A 19,234-nucleotide genomic window follows, 5' to 3' on the forward strand; every position below is an offset into this window, starting at 1 on the left:
GGGCTGCCAAATCACACTAAGTAAAAACCAAAGTCTTTGCGATGGACTCCAAGGTGCAATGATCTACACCACCACTCCCCTCAAACCTTTGCCCTTCACTTTTTCATCTTGTTTTTGCCATGTTGGTATCCCTTTGCCTTGAGACCTTTGTGTATTCCATTATTTCTGCCTAAAACACTTTTCACCAAGACACATACACCATTCATTCTTTCAGGTCTGCTATTAAATGACATGTTGTAAATGAGGCCTTGCCTTAACCACCTTCTGTAATATAACAACACTCTACCATCACTATTTCTCTCCCTCACTATTTCTCTCCCTTGTCCTGGTTATTTTCTCCATACTATTTATCAGCCCCTGACATTATTATGTATTTCTTTATTTTCTACCCCTCCCATGCTAAATCAATTCCATGAAAATAAGTTGCTTTTGCTTTGGTTTGGTTTCTTCCTTACACTGTTTGCTAGTCACTGGTATAGTTGCAGTGACTAGAACACTACTTGGGACTTAGGACATAGTAAGTGTTTGATAGATAAATGAATACTAGTATTGAGATCCTCACTCTACTTTATAATGAGGAAATTTAGATTAAAAAGTCGTTTAGTAACGTGCCCAAAATAATACATATCCTTTTGGCCTAAAGCCTTTGTACTCTTCATTCCTTTCACCTACAATGTTTCCATGTTCAAAGCAGGGTCTTAATCTTTGTCTTCTATACCTGTGCACTTTCTATTCCAAAATGCTGAAAGTATTTCACAAGGTTACAATGAGGATTAAATGTAAATATGAACAGCAATTAACTTCATAGAATTTTAGGCCATATACAAGTTACAGTTCTTGTAGTCTTATCTTTAAGATCAAAGAAAGAGTAGCCTATTTCTTCAAGCTTCTTTTCATATAGATATGAAAATACAGCTATTCTCTGGGAAGCCTGAATAAATTCCAAGCATTAAAATTTGGATAGGCTGTCTTATGTTACTAATGTGTGGTTTCCTGCAAGTAATGGAAATGAGGTATTTTCGTTCTTGAAATATTCAGAGGCGAGCACCTGGCTAAAAATGACAGTCACATGATTGTAGTTTAAAAATAGCTCTAGGTTTCATCTCTCAGCTGCAGATGTGTTTGCAAGTATATAGAGAGCATACAGCAGGTACAGTCTGCCAGTCAGACTAACTATTGTGAAATAATTGAGTAAATTAATGATAGTGATCATCAAGTTTTTTCAAAACACTGGTTTGCAATTTGCCAAAGAATTCTGTGTCTAAAGCATTACATTGCCCAAATGAGAAGCACAATGATCTAAACGTTTAGATATCTGGGGAATAAACCACGTTTATAATTTCCTTCTAGTGATCTGTGCTAGTTTGTACACAGATAAGCATTCAAAAATTCTATTCACCCTCCTGCCCTCCCTTCATTCCACAAGTGTTGTTCCACTCTCTCCCATGTACTTGGAAAGCTGGAGAGGGCCCTTGCAGACGTCATGAGGGCACAGGGCCACTGCAACACTGACCACACAGGGAGAGATCTCAACATTATCATTATGGTCCACATCCAGCATTATGAGAACATGGATACCAGAACCCCCATAAATAATCTTCAGATCAAGCCCTGAGCCTTTGAAGTGGGAACAGTGACTCCAAGACCCTAGACTACCAGAGACCTGACCCTAGGGAGTACCAAATAGTGAGAACTCACACAAAGGAAACCACTTGAATATAAGACCCAGCATCACCCAACCACCAGTAGCACCCTGTGCAGGATGTCTCATCTAAACAACAAACAAAGCAAAAATTCAAATCCAGTAATCAGCAGATAGGATTACCACCTCACTCAGCCTTGCCCATCAGAGGAAAAACAAACAAAAACTCAGCACAAATCTCACCCTCTACAAAGCGTACACAAACCACTGGACCAAACTTAGGAGAGCAGAAACCAAAAGGAAGAAAGAATTCAGTGTTTAAGCCTGGGCAAATGAGATCTCAAATACAATAAGTTTAAAAAAGAATAATGAAAAGGCAGAGAAATACTACACAAATTAAGGAACATACTAGAAACACAGAAATCCAAATAAATGAAGAGGAAATAGGCAAGCTACCTGGAAAAGAATTCAGAATAATGATAGTAAAGATGATCAAAAACCTTAAAACAAAATGGAGAAAATGCAAGAATCAATTAACAAAGACCTAGAAGAATTAAAGAATAAACATACAGAGACAAGCAACACAATTACTGAAATTTAAAATTCTCTAGAAGAAATCAATAGCAGAATATCTGAAGCAGAAGAATAAATCAGTAAGCTGGAAGATATAATGGTGGAAATAACTTCGGAAGAGTGGAATAAAGTAAAAAAGAATGAAAAGAACTGAGGATAGTCTCAGAGACTTCTGAGACAATATCAAATGCACCAACTTTCAAATTATAGGGGTCTCAGAAGGAGAAGAGAAAAAGAAAGGGTAGGAGAAATTTTTTGAAGAGAGTATAGTTGAAAATTTCCCCAACATGGAAAAGGAAATAGTCAATCAAGTTCAAGAGGCTCAAAGAGTCCCATACAGGATAAACCCAAGGAGAAAGACACCAAGACACATACTAATCAAACTAACAAAGACTAAACACAAAGAAAGAGTATTAAAAGCAGCAAGGGAGAAGCAACAAGTACCATACAAGGGAAACCCCATGTGCTTAACAGCGATCTTTCAGCAGAAACTCTGCAGGCCAGAAGGGAATGGCAGGGTATATTTAAAGTACTCAAAGGGGAAAATCTACAACCAAGATTACTGTACCTGGCAAGGATCTCATTCAAAATTGATGGAGAAATCAAAAGCTTTTCAGACAAGCAAAAGTTAAGAGACTTCAGTACCACCAAACCACCTTTACAACAAATGGTAAAGGGGCTTACATAATCAAGAAATAAAAAAGAGGAAAAAAGATCTACAAAATCAACCCCAAACAATTAAGAAAATAGCAATAGAAACATATATATAAGTAATTATTTTAAATGTAAATGGATTAAATGCTCCAGCAAAAAGACACAGACTGACTGAATGGATACAAAAACAAGACCCATGTATATGCTGTCTACAAGAAAGTCACTTTATACTTAAAGGCACATTTAGACTAAAAATGGGAGAATGGAAAAATATATTCCATGAAAATGGGAAGCAAAAGAAAGCTGGAGTAGCAAGCCTCAGATCAGACAAAATAGACCTTAAATATTACAAGAGATAAGGAAGGTCACAGCATAATGATCAAGGGATCAATCCAAGAGGAAGATATCACAATTGTAAATATCTATGGACCCAACATGGGAGCACCTCAAAACATAAGACAAACACTAACAGACATAAAAGGAGAAACTGGCAATAACACAATAATAGTAGGAGACTTTAACACCCCACTCACACAGATCATGTAATGGACAGATCATCAAAACAGAAAATTAATAATGAAACACATCTTAAATGATACATTAGATGAGACGGATCTCATTGATATCTTCAGGACATTCCATCCAAATGCAGAAGAATACATCTTCTTCTCCAGTGTACATGGAACATTCTCCAGGATAGACCACATTTTGGGTCACAAATTGAACCTCAGTAAATTTAAGAAAGTTGAAATTCTATCAAGAGTTTTCTCCAATCACAATGCTATGAGACTAGATATCAATTATTTTTTTAAAAAACTGTAAAAAACATAAACACACAGAGATTAAACAACACATTTCTAAATAACGAACAGGTTATTGAAGAAATCAAAAAGGAAATTTAAAAATTTTTAGAAAAAAAACAACAATGAAAACATGACAACTCAAAACCTATGGGATGCAGCAAAAGCAGTTCTAAGAGGGAAGTTTATAGCAATACAATCCTACCTCAAGAAACAAGAAAAACATCGATAAACAACCTAACTTTACACCTAAAACAAATGGAAAAAGAAGAACAAAAAAACACTTACACTTAGTAGAAGGAAAGAAATCATAAAGATCTGAGCAGAAATAAATGAAAAAGAAGTGAAGGAAACAATAGTAAAGACTAATAAAACTAAAAGCTGGTTCTTTGAGAAGAAAAGCAAAATTGACAAGCCTTTAGCCAGACTCATCAAGAAAAATAGAGGGAAGAATCAAATCAACAAAATTAGAAATGAAAAAGGAGAAGTTACAGCATACAATGTAGAAATACAAAGGATTATAAGAAACGATTACGAACAACTCTTCGGCAATAAAATGGATAACCTGGAAGAAATGGACAGATTTTTAGAAAAGTTCAATCTTCTAAGACTGAACCAGGAAGAAATTGAAATTATGAACAACCCAATTACAAACACTGAAATTGACATTGTGATAAAAAATCTCCTCAAAAACAAAAGCCCAGGACCAGATGGCTTCACAGGAGAATTCTATCAAACATTTAGAGAAGAGGTAAGGCCTATCCTTCTAAAACTCTCTCAAAAAATTCCAGAGGAAGGAACACTTCCAAACTCATTCTACAAGGCCACCATCACTCTGATACCAAAACCAAAGACAACACCAAAAAAGAAAACTACAGGACAATATCACTGATGAACATAGATGCAAAAATCCTCAACAAAATTTTCAGAATTTTGCCAACAGAATTCAGCAACACATCAAAAAGCTCATACACTATGATCAAGTTGGGTTAATTCCAGGAATGCAAGGATACTTCAACATACGCAGATCAATCAATGTGATACACTATATTAACAAACTGAGAGATAAAAACCATATGATCATCTCAATAGATGCCAAAAAAGCCTTTAACAAAATTCAGCACCCATTTATGATTAAAACTCTTCAAAAAATGGGCATAGAAGGAACCCACCTCAACATAGTAAAGGCCATATATGATAAGCCTATAGCAAACATTATTCTCAATGGTGAAAAACTGAAAGCATTCCCCCTAAGATTAGGAACAAGACAAGGGTGTCCACGTTCACCACTACTATTCAACAAAATTCTGGAAGTCCTAGCTACAGGAATCAGAGAAGAAAAAGAAATAAAAGGAATCCAGATCAAAAAAGAAGAAATAAAGCTCTCACTGTTTGCAGATGACATGATACTTTACATAGAAAACCCCAAAGATAGTATCAGAAAATTACTAGAGCTAATCAGTGAATTTAGCAAAGTTGCAGATACAAAACTGATACACAGAAATCACTTGCATTTCTATATACTATGAAAAATCAGAAAGAGAAATTAAGGACTCAATCCCACTCACCATTGCAACAAAAAGAATAAAATATCTAGGAACAGACTTACCTAAGGAGAACAAAGAACTGTACACAGAAAATTATAAGGCACTAATGGTCAGGAACCAACAGTTAGAACTAGACATGGAACAACAGACTGGTTCCAAATAGGGGAAGGAGTACATCAAGGCTGTATATTGTCACCCTGCTTATTTAACTTATATGCAGAGTACATCATGAGAAACGCTGGGCTGGATGAAGCACAAGCTGGAATCAAGATAGCTGGGAGAAATATCAATAACCTCAGATATGCAGATGACACCACCCTTATGGCAGAAAGCAAAGAAGAATTAAAGAACCTCTTGATGAAAGTGAAAGAGGAGAGGGAAAAGATTGGCTTAAAGCTCAACATTCGGAAAACAAAGATCATGGCATCTGGTCCCATCACTTCATGGCAAATAGATGGGGAAACAGTGGCTGACTTTATTTTGGGGGGCTCCAAAATCACTGCAGATGGTGATTGCAGCCATGAAATTAAAAGACGCCTACTCCTTGGAAGGGAAGTTATGACCAACCTAGACAGCATATTAAAAAGCAGAGACATTACTTTGCCAACAAAGGTCCATCTAGTCAAGGCTATGGTTTTTCCTGTGGTCATGTATGGATGTGAGAGTTGGACTATAAAGAAAGCTGAGCGCAGAAGAATAGATGCTTTTGAACTGTGCTGTTATAGAAGACTCTTGAGAGTCCCTTGGACTGCAAGGAGATCCAACCAGTCCATCCTAAAGGAGATCAGTCCTGGGTGTTCATTGGAAGGACTGATGTTGAAGCTGAAGCTCCAGTATTTTGGCTACCTGATGTGAAGAGCTGACTCATTTGAAAAGAACCTGATACTGGGAAAGATTGAAGGCAGGAAAAGAAGGGGACAATGGAGGATGAGATGGTTGGACGGCTTCACCGACTCAATGGACATAAGTTTGGGTAGACTCTGTCAGTTGGTGATGGATAGGGAGGCCTGGCATGCTGCAATTCATGGGGTCACAAACAGTCGAACACAACTGACTGACTGAACTGAAGTGAACTGAATGAAAGAAATCAAAGACAATATAAACAGAGGAGAGATATTCTATGTTTCTGGGTAGGAAGAATCAGTATTGTGAAAATGACTATACTACCAAATGCAATCTACATATTCAATGTGATCCCTATCAAATTACCAACAGTATTTTTCACAGACCTATAACAGAAAAATTAACAATTCATATGGAAACACAAAAGACCCCGAATAGCCAAAGCAATCCTGAGAAAGAAGAATGGAGCTGGAGGAATCAACCTTCCTGACTTCAGATTATACTACAAAGCTACAGTCATCAAAATAGTACGGTACTGGCTCAAAAGCAGAGATGTAGACCAATGGAACAAAATAGAAAGTCCAGAAATAAACCCATGTGCCTATGGGTACCTTATTTTTTACAAAGGAGGCAAGAATATACAACGGGGCAAAGACAGCCTCTTCAATAAATGGTGCTGGGAAAACTGGACAGCTACATGTAAAAGAATGAAATTAGAACACTTCCTAACATCATACACAAAGATAAACTCAAAATGGATTAAAGACCTTAATGTAAGACCAGAAGCTATAAAATTCTTAGAGGAAAACATAGGCAGAAAACTTACAACATAAATCAAAGAAATATTCTCTTTGACCCACCTCCTAGAGTAATGGAAATAAAAACCAAAGTAAACAAGTGGGACCTGATTAAACTTAAAAGCTTTTGCATAGCAAAGGAAACTATTAGCAAGGTGAAAAGACAGCTTTCAGAAAGGGAGAAAATAATAGCAAATGAAACAACTGACAAAGGATCAATTTCCAAAATACACAAGCAGCTCATACAACTCAATGCCAGAAAAACAAACAATCCAATCAAAAAGTGCAAAAAAAACTTAAACACATTTCTCCAAAAAAGACATACAGATGGCTAACAAACACATGAAAAGATGCTCAACATCACTCATTATTAGAGAAATGCAAATGAAAACTACAATGAGATATCACCTCACACTGGTCAGAATGGCCATCATCAAAAAGTCTACAAACAATAATTGCTGGAGAGGATGTGGAGAAAAGGGAACACTCTTGCGCTGTTGGTGCGAATGTAAATTGATACAGCCACTATGGAAGACGGTATGAAGATTCCTTAAAAAACTAGGAGTAAAACCGCCATATGACCCAGTAATCCCACTCCTAGGCATACACTCCAAGGAAACCAAAATTGAAAATGATGCATGTATCCTATTTTTCAATGGAGCACAATTTACGATAGCTAGAACATGGAAGCAACCTACATGTCCATTGGCAGACAAATGGATAAAGTTGTGGTACATATACACAATGGAATATTCAGTTCAGTTCAGTCACTCAGTCATGTCTGACTATTTGCGACCCCATGAATCGCAGCACGCTAGGCCTCCCTGTCCATCACCAACTCCCAGAGTTCACTCAAGAGTCACGTCCATTGAGTCAGTGATGCCATCCTGCCATCTCATCCTCGGTCGTCCCCTTCTCCTCCTGCCCCAATTCCTCCCAGCATCAGAGTCTTTTCCAGTGAGTCAACTCTTCTCATGAGGTGGCCAAAGTATTGGAGTTTCAGCTTTAGCATCATTCCTTCCAAAGAAATCCCAGGGCTGATCTCCTTCAGAATGGACTGGTTGGATCTCTTTGCAGTCCAAGGGACTCTCAAGAGTCTTCTCCAACACCACAGTTCAAATGCATCAATTTTTCGGCACTCAGCCTTCTTCACAGTCCAACTCTCACATCCATACGTGACTACTGGAAAAACCATAGCCTTGACTAGACGGACCTTAGTTGGCAAAGTAATATCTCTGCTTTTGAATATACTATCTAGGTTGGTCATAACTTTTCTTCCAACAAGTAAGCATCTTTTAATTTCATGGCTGCAGTCACCATCTGCAGTGATTTTGGAGCCCAAAAAATTAAAGTCTGACACTGTTTCCACTGTTTCCCCATCTATTTCCCATGAAGTGATGGGACCGGATGCCATGATCTTCATTTTCTCAATGTTGAACTTTAAGCCAACCTTTTCACTCTCCTCTTTCACTTTCATCAAGAGGCTTTTTAGTTCCTCTTCACTTTCTGCCATAAGGGTGGTGTCATCTGCATATCTGAGGTTATTGATATTTCTCCCGGCAATCTTGATTCCGGCTTGTGTTACTCAGCCATAAAAAGGAACATATTTGAGTCAGTTCTGATGAGGTGGATGAACCTAGAACCTATTAGAGTAAGTAAGTCAGAAAGAGAAAGATAAATATCATATTCTTATGCATATACTTTGACAGTACAGTTCCAAAGCATCAATTCCAACCAGTCCATCCTAAAGGAAATCAATCCTGAATATTCATTGGAAGGACTGATGCTGAAGCTGAAATTCCAATACTTTGGCCACCTGATCCCAAGAACTGACTCATTTGAAAAGATCCTGATGCTGGGAAAGATTGAAGCGGGGAGGAGAAGGGGACAACAATGGATGAGATGGTTGGATGGCATCACCAATTCAATGGACTTGAGTTTGAGTAAACTCCGGGAGTTGGTGATGGATGGGGAAGCCTGGCATGCTGCAGTCCAGGGAGTCACAAAAGAGTCGGACACGACTGAGAGACTGAACTGACTGAACTGAACACATATACACGGAATGTAGAAAAATGATACTGAAGAATTTATTCATAGGACAGCAATGGAGAAACAAACATAGAGAATAGACTTATGGACATGAGGAGAGAGGAGAGGGTGAGATGTATGGAAAGAGTAACATGGAAATTTACATTACTACATGTGAAATAGGTAGCCAACTAGAATTTGCTGTTTGGCTCAGGTAACTCAAACAGGGTCTCTGTATCAACCTAGAGGGGTGGGATGAGCAGGAGATGGGAAGGAGGTTCAAAGGGGAGGGGATATATGTATACCTATGGCTGATGCATGTTGAAGTTTGACAGAAAACAACAAAATTCTGTAAAGCAATTATCCTTCAATAAAAAATAAAATTTAAAAATAATAAAAGCCAGACAATTAAAAAAAATTCTATTCAAGTTTGCAATTTGTTCCATTTAACTAATGGAAAAAAATAATGTGCAAGTGGAAATAAACTTGTCAAAATTCCCTTAGTGGCAAAAAGCAGAAAGAGTCAAAAAACTTAAAAGAGTCAGTCTCTCCTCCAGCTAGTGGTATTTGCCTCCCAGTCTCTGCTGTTTACAACTGAATAGGTTACATTAGAATCATATGAAATTGCCAAAATAATAATAGAATACTTAGGACTTCCCTGGTGGTCCAGTGGTTAAGAATCTGCCTGCCAATGCAGGGCACACAGGTCCAATCCCTGGCCTGAGAAGATTCCACCTGTCACAGAGCAGCTAAGCCCATGTACCACAACTACTGAGCCCATTCTCTAGGAGCTCACAAGCTAAAGCGACTGAGCCCAAATGCCGCAACTACTGAAGCCCATGCTTCACAACAAGAGAAGCCACTGCGGTGAGTAGTGCATGCACTGCAACTAGAAAGTAACCCTGACTTGCTGCAGCTAGAATGCCAGACAGTCCAGAGTCATAGTGTTATTGCTTTGTTATCCTGTTAACTCGACCATGCTCCATGACCCACTGTGCTCAGTCTTAATCCAGGACATTTGTCCCTCAGATGCATATCCCAAGGCAGACAGTGAGGGGCAAGTGTTGAAGTGGGGATGAATTTTAAGAAAAGGTGCAAATTCATTCTGTAAATGACTCCTACAGTGGAGGTGGGAGACATCTAAAAGCAGATTCTTGCATCTGCCCTATGTTGTTGTTAGTGTTCAATTGCTAAGTCATGTCCAACTCTTTGCAACTCCATGAACTGTACCATGCCAGGCTTCCCTGTTCTTCACTATCTCCTGGAGTTTGCTCAAACTCACATCCATTGAGTCAATGATGCAACCCAACCATCTCATCCCCTATCACCCCCTTCTCCTCCTGCCCTCAATCTTTCCCAGCATCAGGGTCTTTTGCAATGAGTTGCCTCTTTGCATAAGGAGGCCAAAGTATTGGAGCTTCAGCTTCAGTGCTTCCAATGAATATTTAGGGTTGATTTCCTGCTCAATAAATGTTTAATGAATGAATGGGTGAATGAATGAGTGCCTCATTAGTAATGTGTAAGTAGTCTCATTCCTAATTACGAAGGATAGTGTCTTAAATGCTATCTCTAAAAAATAGAACCATATAATGTGTTTTAGCTGGAAGGGATCTTAAAAATATCTAATGTCATGTCCATATTTTGTAGTTGGGAAAATTAAGACTTGAAAGCCATATGGTTTCTCAGTATCAGCTGGGACTAGAATTTGACTTCTAATTCTCAGGGTAATACTCTTTCCAATATATGATAGGATAAAGCATCTTTGAGGAGATACCCCATGTCCAAGGGCAGAGAAGCCCCAGCAAGATGGTAGGAAGGGTGAAATCACATTTTACATATGAACCTACCAGAGATGCTTAGAGGGCTGAAACAAATCCTGTTTGCACCAGGACCCAGATACCCAACAGAGACTGAGGCAGAACTGTGTATGAGTGTCTCCTGCGGAGGTACGGGTCAGCAGTGGACTGCTGCAGGGGCAGGGCTCTGGGTGCAGCAGACCTGGGTATGGCATAAGCCCTCTTGGAGGAGGTCGCCATTAGCCCCACCATAGGGCCGCCAGAACTTACACTGGACTGGGGAAATAGACTCTTGGAGGGCACAAACAAAACCTTGTGTGCACCAGTGACCCCGCAAGAGACTGACCCAGACTTGCCTGTAAATGTCCAGAAGTCTCTGGCAGAGGTGTGGGTCTGCTGCAGGGTTGGGAGCACTGAGTGCAGCAGTGCTACATGGGACCATTTGAAGGAGGTTGCCATTATCTTCATCACCTCCACCATAGTTTGGCCTCGGGTCAAATAACAGGGAGGAAACACAGCCCCACCCATCAACAGAAAATTGGATTAAAGATTTACTGAGCATGGCCCCGCCTATCAGAACAAGACCCAGTTTTCCCCTCAGTCAGTCTCTCCCATCAGGAAGCTTCCATAAGCCTCTTATCCTTCTCCATCAGAGGGCAGACAGAATGAAAACCACAATCACAGAAAACTAACCCATCTGATCACATGGACCATAGCTTTGTCTGACTCAATGAAACCGTGAGCCATGCCCTGTCGGGCCACCCAAGACGGACAGGTCATGGTGGAGAGTTCTGACAAAACATAGTCCACTGGAGAAGAGAATAGCAAACCACTTTAGTTTTCTTGCCTTGAGAACCCCATGAACAGTATGAAAAGGCAAAAAGATGGGACACTGAAAGATGACCTCCCCAGGTCCATAGATGCCAAATATGCTACTGGAGATCAGTGGAGAATTAATTCCAGAAAGAATGAAGAGACAGAGCAAAAGCAAAAACAACACCCAGTTGTGTATGTGACTGGTGATGGAAGTCAAGTCCAATGCTGTAAAGAGCAATATTGCATAGGAACCTGGAATGTTAGGCCCATGAATCAAGGCAAATTGGAAGTGGTCAAACAGGAGATGGCAAGAGTAAACATCGACATTGTAGGAATCAGTGAACTAAAATGGACTGGAATGGGTGATTTAACTCAGAAGACCATTAGCAATGGCACCCCACTCCAGTACTCTTGCCTGGAAAATCCCATGGAGGGAGGAGCCTGGTGGGCTGCAGTCCATGGGGTCACTGAGAGTTGGACACGACTCAGTGACTTCACTTTCACTTTTCACTTTCATGCATTGGAGAAGGAAATGGCAACCCACTCCAGTGTTCTTGCCTGGAGGATCCCAGGGATGGTGGAGCCTCGTGGGCTGCCGTCTATGGGGTCACACAGAGTCAGACACGACTGAAGTGACTTAGCAGCAGTAGCAGCAGCAACTGTGGGCAAGAATACCTTCCCCACAGAAGAAATGGAGTAGCCATCATAGTCAACAAAAGAGCCCGAAATGCGGTACTTGGATGCAATCTCAAAAACAACAGAATGATCTCTGTTCGTTTCCAAGGCAAACCATTCAATATAATGGTAATCCAAGTCTACATCCCAACCAGTAATGCTGAAGAAGCTGAAGCTGAACAGTTCTATGAAGACCTACAAGACCTTTTAGAACTAACACCCAAAAAAGATGTCCTTTTCACTATAGGGGACTGGAATGCAAAAGTAGGAAGTCAAGAAACACCTGGAGTAACAGGCAAATTTGGCCTTGGAGTACAGAATGAAGCAGGGCAAAGGCTAATAGAGTTTTGCCAAGAGAATGCACTGGTCATAGCAAACACCCTCTTCCAACAACACAAGAGAAGACTCTACACATGGACATCACCAGATGGTCAACACTGAAATGAGATTGATTATATTCTTTGCAGCCAAAGATGGAGAAGCTCTATACAGTCAGCAAAAACAAGACTGGAAGCTGACTGTGGCTCAGATCATGAACTCCTTATTGCCAAATTCAGACTTAAATTGAAGAATGTGGGGAAAACCACTAGACCATTCAGGTGTGACCTAAATCAGATCCCTTATGACTATACAGTGGAAGTGACAAATAGATTCGAGGGATTAGATCTGATAGACAGAGTGCCTGAAGAACTATGGATGGAGGTTCGTGACATTGTACAGGATTCAGGGATCAAGACCATCCACAAGAAAAAGAAATGCAAAAAGGCAAAATGGTTGTCTGAGGAGGCCTTACAAATAACTATGAAAAGAAGAGAAGTGAATGGCAAAGGAGAAAAGGAAAGATATACCCATTTGAATACTGAGTTCCAAAGAATACCAAGGAGAGAAAAGAAAGCCTTCCTCAGTGATCAATGCAAAGAAATAGAGGAATAGAATAGAATGGGAAAGACTAGAGATATTTTCAAGAAAACTAGAGATACCAAGGGAACATTTCATGCAAAGATGGACACAATAAAGGACAGAAATGCTATGGACATAACAGAAGCAGAAGATATTAGAGGTGGCAAGAATACACAAAAGAACTATGCAAAAAATATCTTCATGACCCAGATAATCACAATGATGTGATCACTCATCTAGAGCCAGACATCCTGGAATGTGAAGTTAAGTGGGCCTCGGAGAAGGCAATGGCACCCCACGCCAGTACTCTTGCCTGGAAAATCCCATGGAGGGAGGAGCCTGGTGGGCTACAGCCCATGGGGTTGCTAAGAGTCAGACACGACTGAGCAACTTCACTTTCACTTTTCACTTTCATGCACTGGAGAAGGAAACGCCAACCCACTCCAGTGTTCTTGCCTGGAGGATCCCAGGGATGGGGAAGCCTGGTGGGCTGCCATCTATGGGGTCGCATAGAGTTGAACACGACTGAAGCAACTTAGCAGCAGCAGCAGCAGGAAGCAACACTATGAGCAAAGCTAGTGGAGGTGATGGAATTCCAGTTGAGCTATTTCAAATCCTACAAGATGATGCCGTGAAAGTGTTGGGCTCAATATGCCAGCAAATTTGGAAAACTCAGCAATGGCCACAGGACTGGAAAAGGTCAGTTTTCATTCCAATCCCAAAGAAAGGCAAAACCAAAGAATGCTCAAGCTACTGCACAATTGCACTCATCTCACACGCTAGTAAAGTAATGCTCAAAATTCTCCAAGCGAGGCTTCAACAGTACGTGAAACGTGAACTTTCAGATGTTCAAGCTGGATTTAGAAAAGGCAGAGGAACCAGAGATCAAATTGCCAACATCCGTTATATCACTGAAAAAGCAAGAGAGTTCGAGAAAAACATTTACTTCTGGTTTATTGACTATGCCAAAGCCTTTGACTGTGTGGATCACAACAAACTGTGGAAAATCCTTCAAGAGATGGGAATACCAGACCACCTGACCTGCCTCCTGAGAAATCTGTATGCAAGTCAAGAAGCAGATCAAGTTAGAACTGGAGATGGAACAACAGACTGGTTCCAAATTCAGAAAGGAATACATCAAAGCTATATTTTGTCACCCTTCTTATTTAACTTATATGCAGAATACATCATGAGAAATCCTGGACTGGATGAGGCACAAGCTGGAATCAAGATTGCTGGGAGAAATACCAATAACCTCAGATACGACCTCAGATATGACACCACCCTTATGGCAGAAAGTGAAGAAGAACTGAAGATCCTCTTGATGAAAGTGAGAGGAGACTGATAAAGCTGGCTTAAAACTCAACATCCAGAAAAACTAAGATCATGGCATCCAGTTGCATCACTTCACGGCAAATAGCTAGGGAAACAATAGAAACAGTGAGAGACTTTATTTTCCTGGGCTCCAAAATCACTGCAGATGGTGATTGCAGCCATGAAATTAAAAGATGCTTGCACCTTGAAAGAAAAGCTATGATCAACCTAGACAGCATATTAAAAAGCAGAGACATTACTTTGCCAACAAAGTCCATCTAGTCAAAGCTATGGTTTTTCTAGTAGTCATGTATGGATGTGAGCTGGACTATAAAAAAAGCTGAGCACCAAAGAATTGATGCTTTTGAACTGTGGTGTTGGAGAAGACTCTTGAGAGTCCCTTGGACAGCAAGGAGATCCAACCAGTCCATCCTAAAGGAAATCAATCCTGAATACTCATTGGAAGGACTGATGCTGAAGCTGAAACTCCAATACTTTGGCCATCTGATGCCAAGAACAAACTCATTGGCAGTTCTGATGGTGGGAAAGATTGAAGGTGGGAAAGGGGGACGACAGAGGATGAGATGGTTGGATGATATCACCGACTCGATGGACAGGAGTTTGAGTAAGTTGTGGGAGTTGGTGATGGACAGGGAAGCCTGGTGTTTTGCAGTCCATGGGGTCGCAAAGAGTTGGATACGACTGAGTGACTGAAATGAACTCAACTGAAAGCAACTTTCTCATCATTAGCAATGCTGCTGCTGCTGCTGAGTTGCTTCTGTCATGTCCGACTCTGTGCGACCTCATAGACCGCACCCACCAGGCTCCCCCATCGCTGGGATTCTCCATGCAAGAACACTGGAGTGGGTTGCCATTCCTTCTCCAATGCATGAAAGTGAAAAGTGAAAGTGAAGTCGCTCAGTTGTGTCCGACTCTTCGCAACCCCACAGACTGCAGCCCACCAGGCTCCTCTGTCCATGGGATTTTCTAGGCAAGAGTACTGGAGTGGGTTGTCATTGCCTTCTCAATCATTAGCTATAATTAGCTTATAATTTTCCCATCCTGAATACAGCATAGGAAATGTATTTAATATTATATTTGGAGAAGGCCTTAAAGATTATTCAATACAGCCTCTTATTTTACAGGGAAGAAATCCATAGTGCAAAGAATTTGTCTAAAGTAAACTTGTTAGAAAATTGACATTCAAACTCAAGTCTTCAGATCCCGGATCCATAGCACATTCTGTGTCATGCTGGAAGACATTAGTGTACTTGAAACTGGTTTGCTTTTTCATTGTTTGATGGCATATGATCGTCTAAATGTGGGCAACAAGAAATGTTTATTTATTTACAAGTACATGGGGAAGCAATTTCCATTCATCTTTTTAAAAAAATTCTGTTACAAATAAAAAGTTATTAATACATTCATCCTTTGCACACAAAATACATTCTTTTTACTCTCAGTATGAATTATTTCTTATAATAAAAACCAAAGCTACAATGGACAGTCAAGCGGTTTGGCAATTTGACAATGTTTTTTCAAGAAGGAAAATCCACACTTTGAAACACAGTCGATATTCATAAAGGAATTGTATATTAAAAGTGCTCTTTCACTGAATCCTTGAAGATTGAGTGCTGCTCTCCGGTATGATTTGTAGCCGTCCTTTCCCACGAAATTCTCCATGTGATGAAAACCCAATTTGCACAAGACTGAAGTAGTCTTCATGACATTGACTATCATATGTAAATGATGGCCTCATAGAAAAATTCTTATAGACACAGTAGTGTGTCAGCCATTATTCAAGAGTCTCCTAATTGATCAACTGATCTAAGATTATAAGTTGCATTCTCTAAGGATTTTAAGAAGCTCTGCTTAAATGAACACAAGTGACTTGATTTGCTAGACTAATTGCTTAAATTTTAAGAGACGTGAAAACATATCCCCAGACAGAAAAGTTGTACACAAATATACACACATACACACACACATATATATAGCAGCATTATTTAGAATAGCCAAAAAGTGAAAACAACCCAAATGTCCATCAACTGCTGGACAAGTAAAATGTGGTATGTGTATACATACAATGGAATATTATTTAGCCATAAAAAATGTATTAATTCATGCTACAACATGATACTTGGTACAACATGAAACTTAAAAACATTATGCTAAGTGAAAGAAGCCAGACACAAAAGAATACATATTGTATGATTCCACTTATATGGAATGCCCAGGATAGGCAAATCTGTAGCAACAAAATAGATTAGTGGTTGTGAGAGATTGATGGGGAATCAAGAAGAGTGATTGCTAATGGGTACAGAATTTCTTTGGGAGATGATGAAAATGTTCTGGAGTCAAAGAATGGTGATGGTTGCACAACTTTGTGAAAATACCAAAAAACATTAAATTGTACACTTTACAGGGGTAAATTACATGATGTACGAATTATGTCTGCATTTTGAAAAGAGAAATGCAACTTCATTTTAAAATATCTTGTCAGATTCCTGCTCCCTCTACCACTTTTTAATGTGGATTAAAGTGTTCAGACAAGCACCTTTCTACAAAATGTTTTCAGATAATTGCACTCACATCATCATCGGCTTATACTTCTAACAAGCATTTTATTAAAAAGGAATACATGAACACAGAAGACATGATACAGCATACCGTTAATATCTGCATATTAACATTTAAAATCAAGTATTTTGCTTGTGTTGAAGCTAATAGTTAGATTTTATATATTGATGTATTTAGATATTATTGAGAGCCTATGCTTAAAACCAATAACCAATAAAGAGCTGAGTTCATAAGATTCCATGATGAACAAGTTTGTTTATGTTTGTTGGTTACAACTATGTTTATGTTAAAGATCCATTTCAATGGAGATATAGAAAGGGAAACTAGGGATTTTCTAAGTCTTCATAAAACAGCTTATCTAAATATTTTAACTAGCTGCTGAGAAGACCTCCAGAATTATATATTTTGTATTTTATTCCATCCCTATACTAAAAGTCATGCATTAAAATGTAGGCAACAATATATATGGGGCATACGTTTCCCTTTAGATTACGAAAAAAAACTCTTCTTAACCCTTTATTATCTGAAATTTTAATCAAAAGTGTTTTTGTTTGTTTGTTTGCTGAAAACAGCAATTTTATTCACACACTTTATGTAAGTGTATTTAAGTAGCTCCCTTCAGATCATCAAAGAGGCCCCAACCATCAGATATGCCTAGAGGCCACTTCAGTGAGCAGAAATTAGAAGCCAGCATTCCAGTCATTTGAAATTTTCTACAACAGGAACACGAAAGCCCCAAAATGCCCTAAAGGAATAAAAGGATTCACACACAAATTTTTTTTTAATAAATCAACTGACATTCAAGTAGCCTACAAGAAATTTCCACTAACATTCGGCAATTGTATAGAACAAGAGAATATTTATTCTTAATGATTACTTTCCAGAAAGCAGTATGTTTAGCAGCTGTTTTTCAGAGGGCTTCTCAAGTTTTGCTATTGTTATTTAATCCAGGCATAACTGTGTAACTTTAAACAAAAGCTCTGCACCATTCAACCAACTAGTGACAAATTATTCTAGCAGACCAGATTCTTATCTTTTGCTATTCTGTGCAAGAATTTTTGCTTTACTAGGCATTTGGTATTCTGATTTTTAATTCAGAATGTAAAAAAAGGCAAGAAACCCTGCTAATATTAGGTGTTGGTAATTATGTCCATCAAATTATGTCATATATGAAATTACATTCTAAAAGTAGTTGACAAAAGCTGGGATTCGTGACTCCACTTTTACCAAGAGGAGAAAATGAGAGCCACACCACCAGAATAAGTCTTCAGAAGCACACTTGTTTATCAATAATATGTTAACTAAAGAAGAAAATACTGACTAACTGAAGAGTTACAACAGTGTTTGTGATCTAAATCTGATTGCTGTCAATAAGAATCCTGACATTCTCCAAGGGGATAATAATTATCACCTTAATGAGCTTTTTCTGTCAGGTTTTTTCTTTTTTTTTTTTAGGCAAAAGGGTAATACTAAATGGCAAACATGGCCCTTTAAAAAGAAGACAGGATCAACCAATTTTTCTTCTCATGGAGGATGGGATCAAGAAGAAAGAGGTTCAAATCACACTGTGAGGTATTTCAGTAATAAGGTTAAGTTTCCTGATAATGAGTTTACAACCCTGGAACTGCCCATTGGAAGAGAGAGAATACCTTTCTTGAAGTAGGTAAAGAAGTGGAGTCTCTTGGGTAACAGTTATGCACTAAGGCAGAAAAATGGATTAAATACATGACTTTCTTTTAAGGCTCTTTCAGAAGCGGAGTTTTCATTTTTGTTTTCCTGAAGTCAGGAGGGCTCCTTGTTTTGCTCAAATGATCTATACTTATATCAAACCATCCAAAGTCTGCTCTTCATCAGGGAGAAAAGAACAAAGATTTGGGTGCTTACTGTTTACCAAGTTCAGTACTTTCAATTTATCTAATCTTCACAATAATCCTGACAGGTATATTATTATTAGTCTATCTGGTAGATGAGGAAACGGATGCTCAAGAGATTGTGCTTTGCATAATGTTACAGCTAATTCAAGGGGATGCTAGGACTCCTCACCCCTGGCCTAGTGTTCCATCTTCTAATCACCTCCCGACATCACACCTCCCTGATGTGTCAAAGTCACAACCCACCAAGGATTCCATCAGGAACTAGAACACAACACCTCTAAAAATTTTGCTTTAACTCAGTGGAAAAGTAAAATTTTGACTCAGGCACATCATGCAGTCAATTAAAGAGGAGGCTAGCTTTTGTGCTCTGATTTCTCATCCAAAGGAATCAAACA

Source organism: Capricornis sumatraensis, chromosome 8, assembly GCF_032405125.1.
Source record: "Capricornis sumatraensis isolate serow.1 chromosome 8, serow.2, whole genome shotgun sequence".
NCBI lineage: Eukaryota > Metazoa > Chordata > Mammalia > Artiodactyla > Bovidae > Capricornis > Capricornis sumatraensis.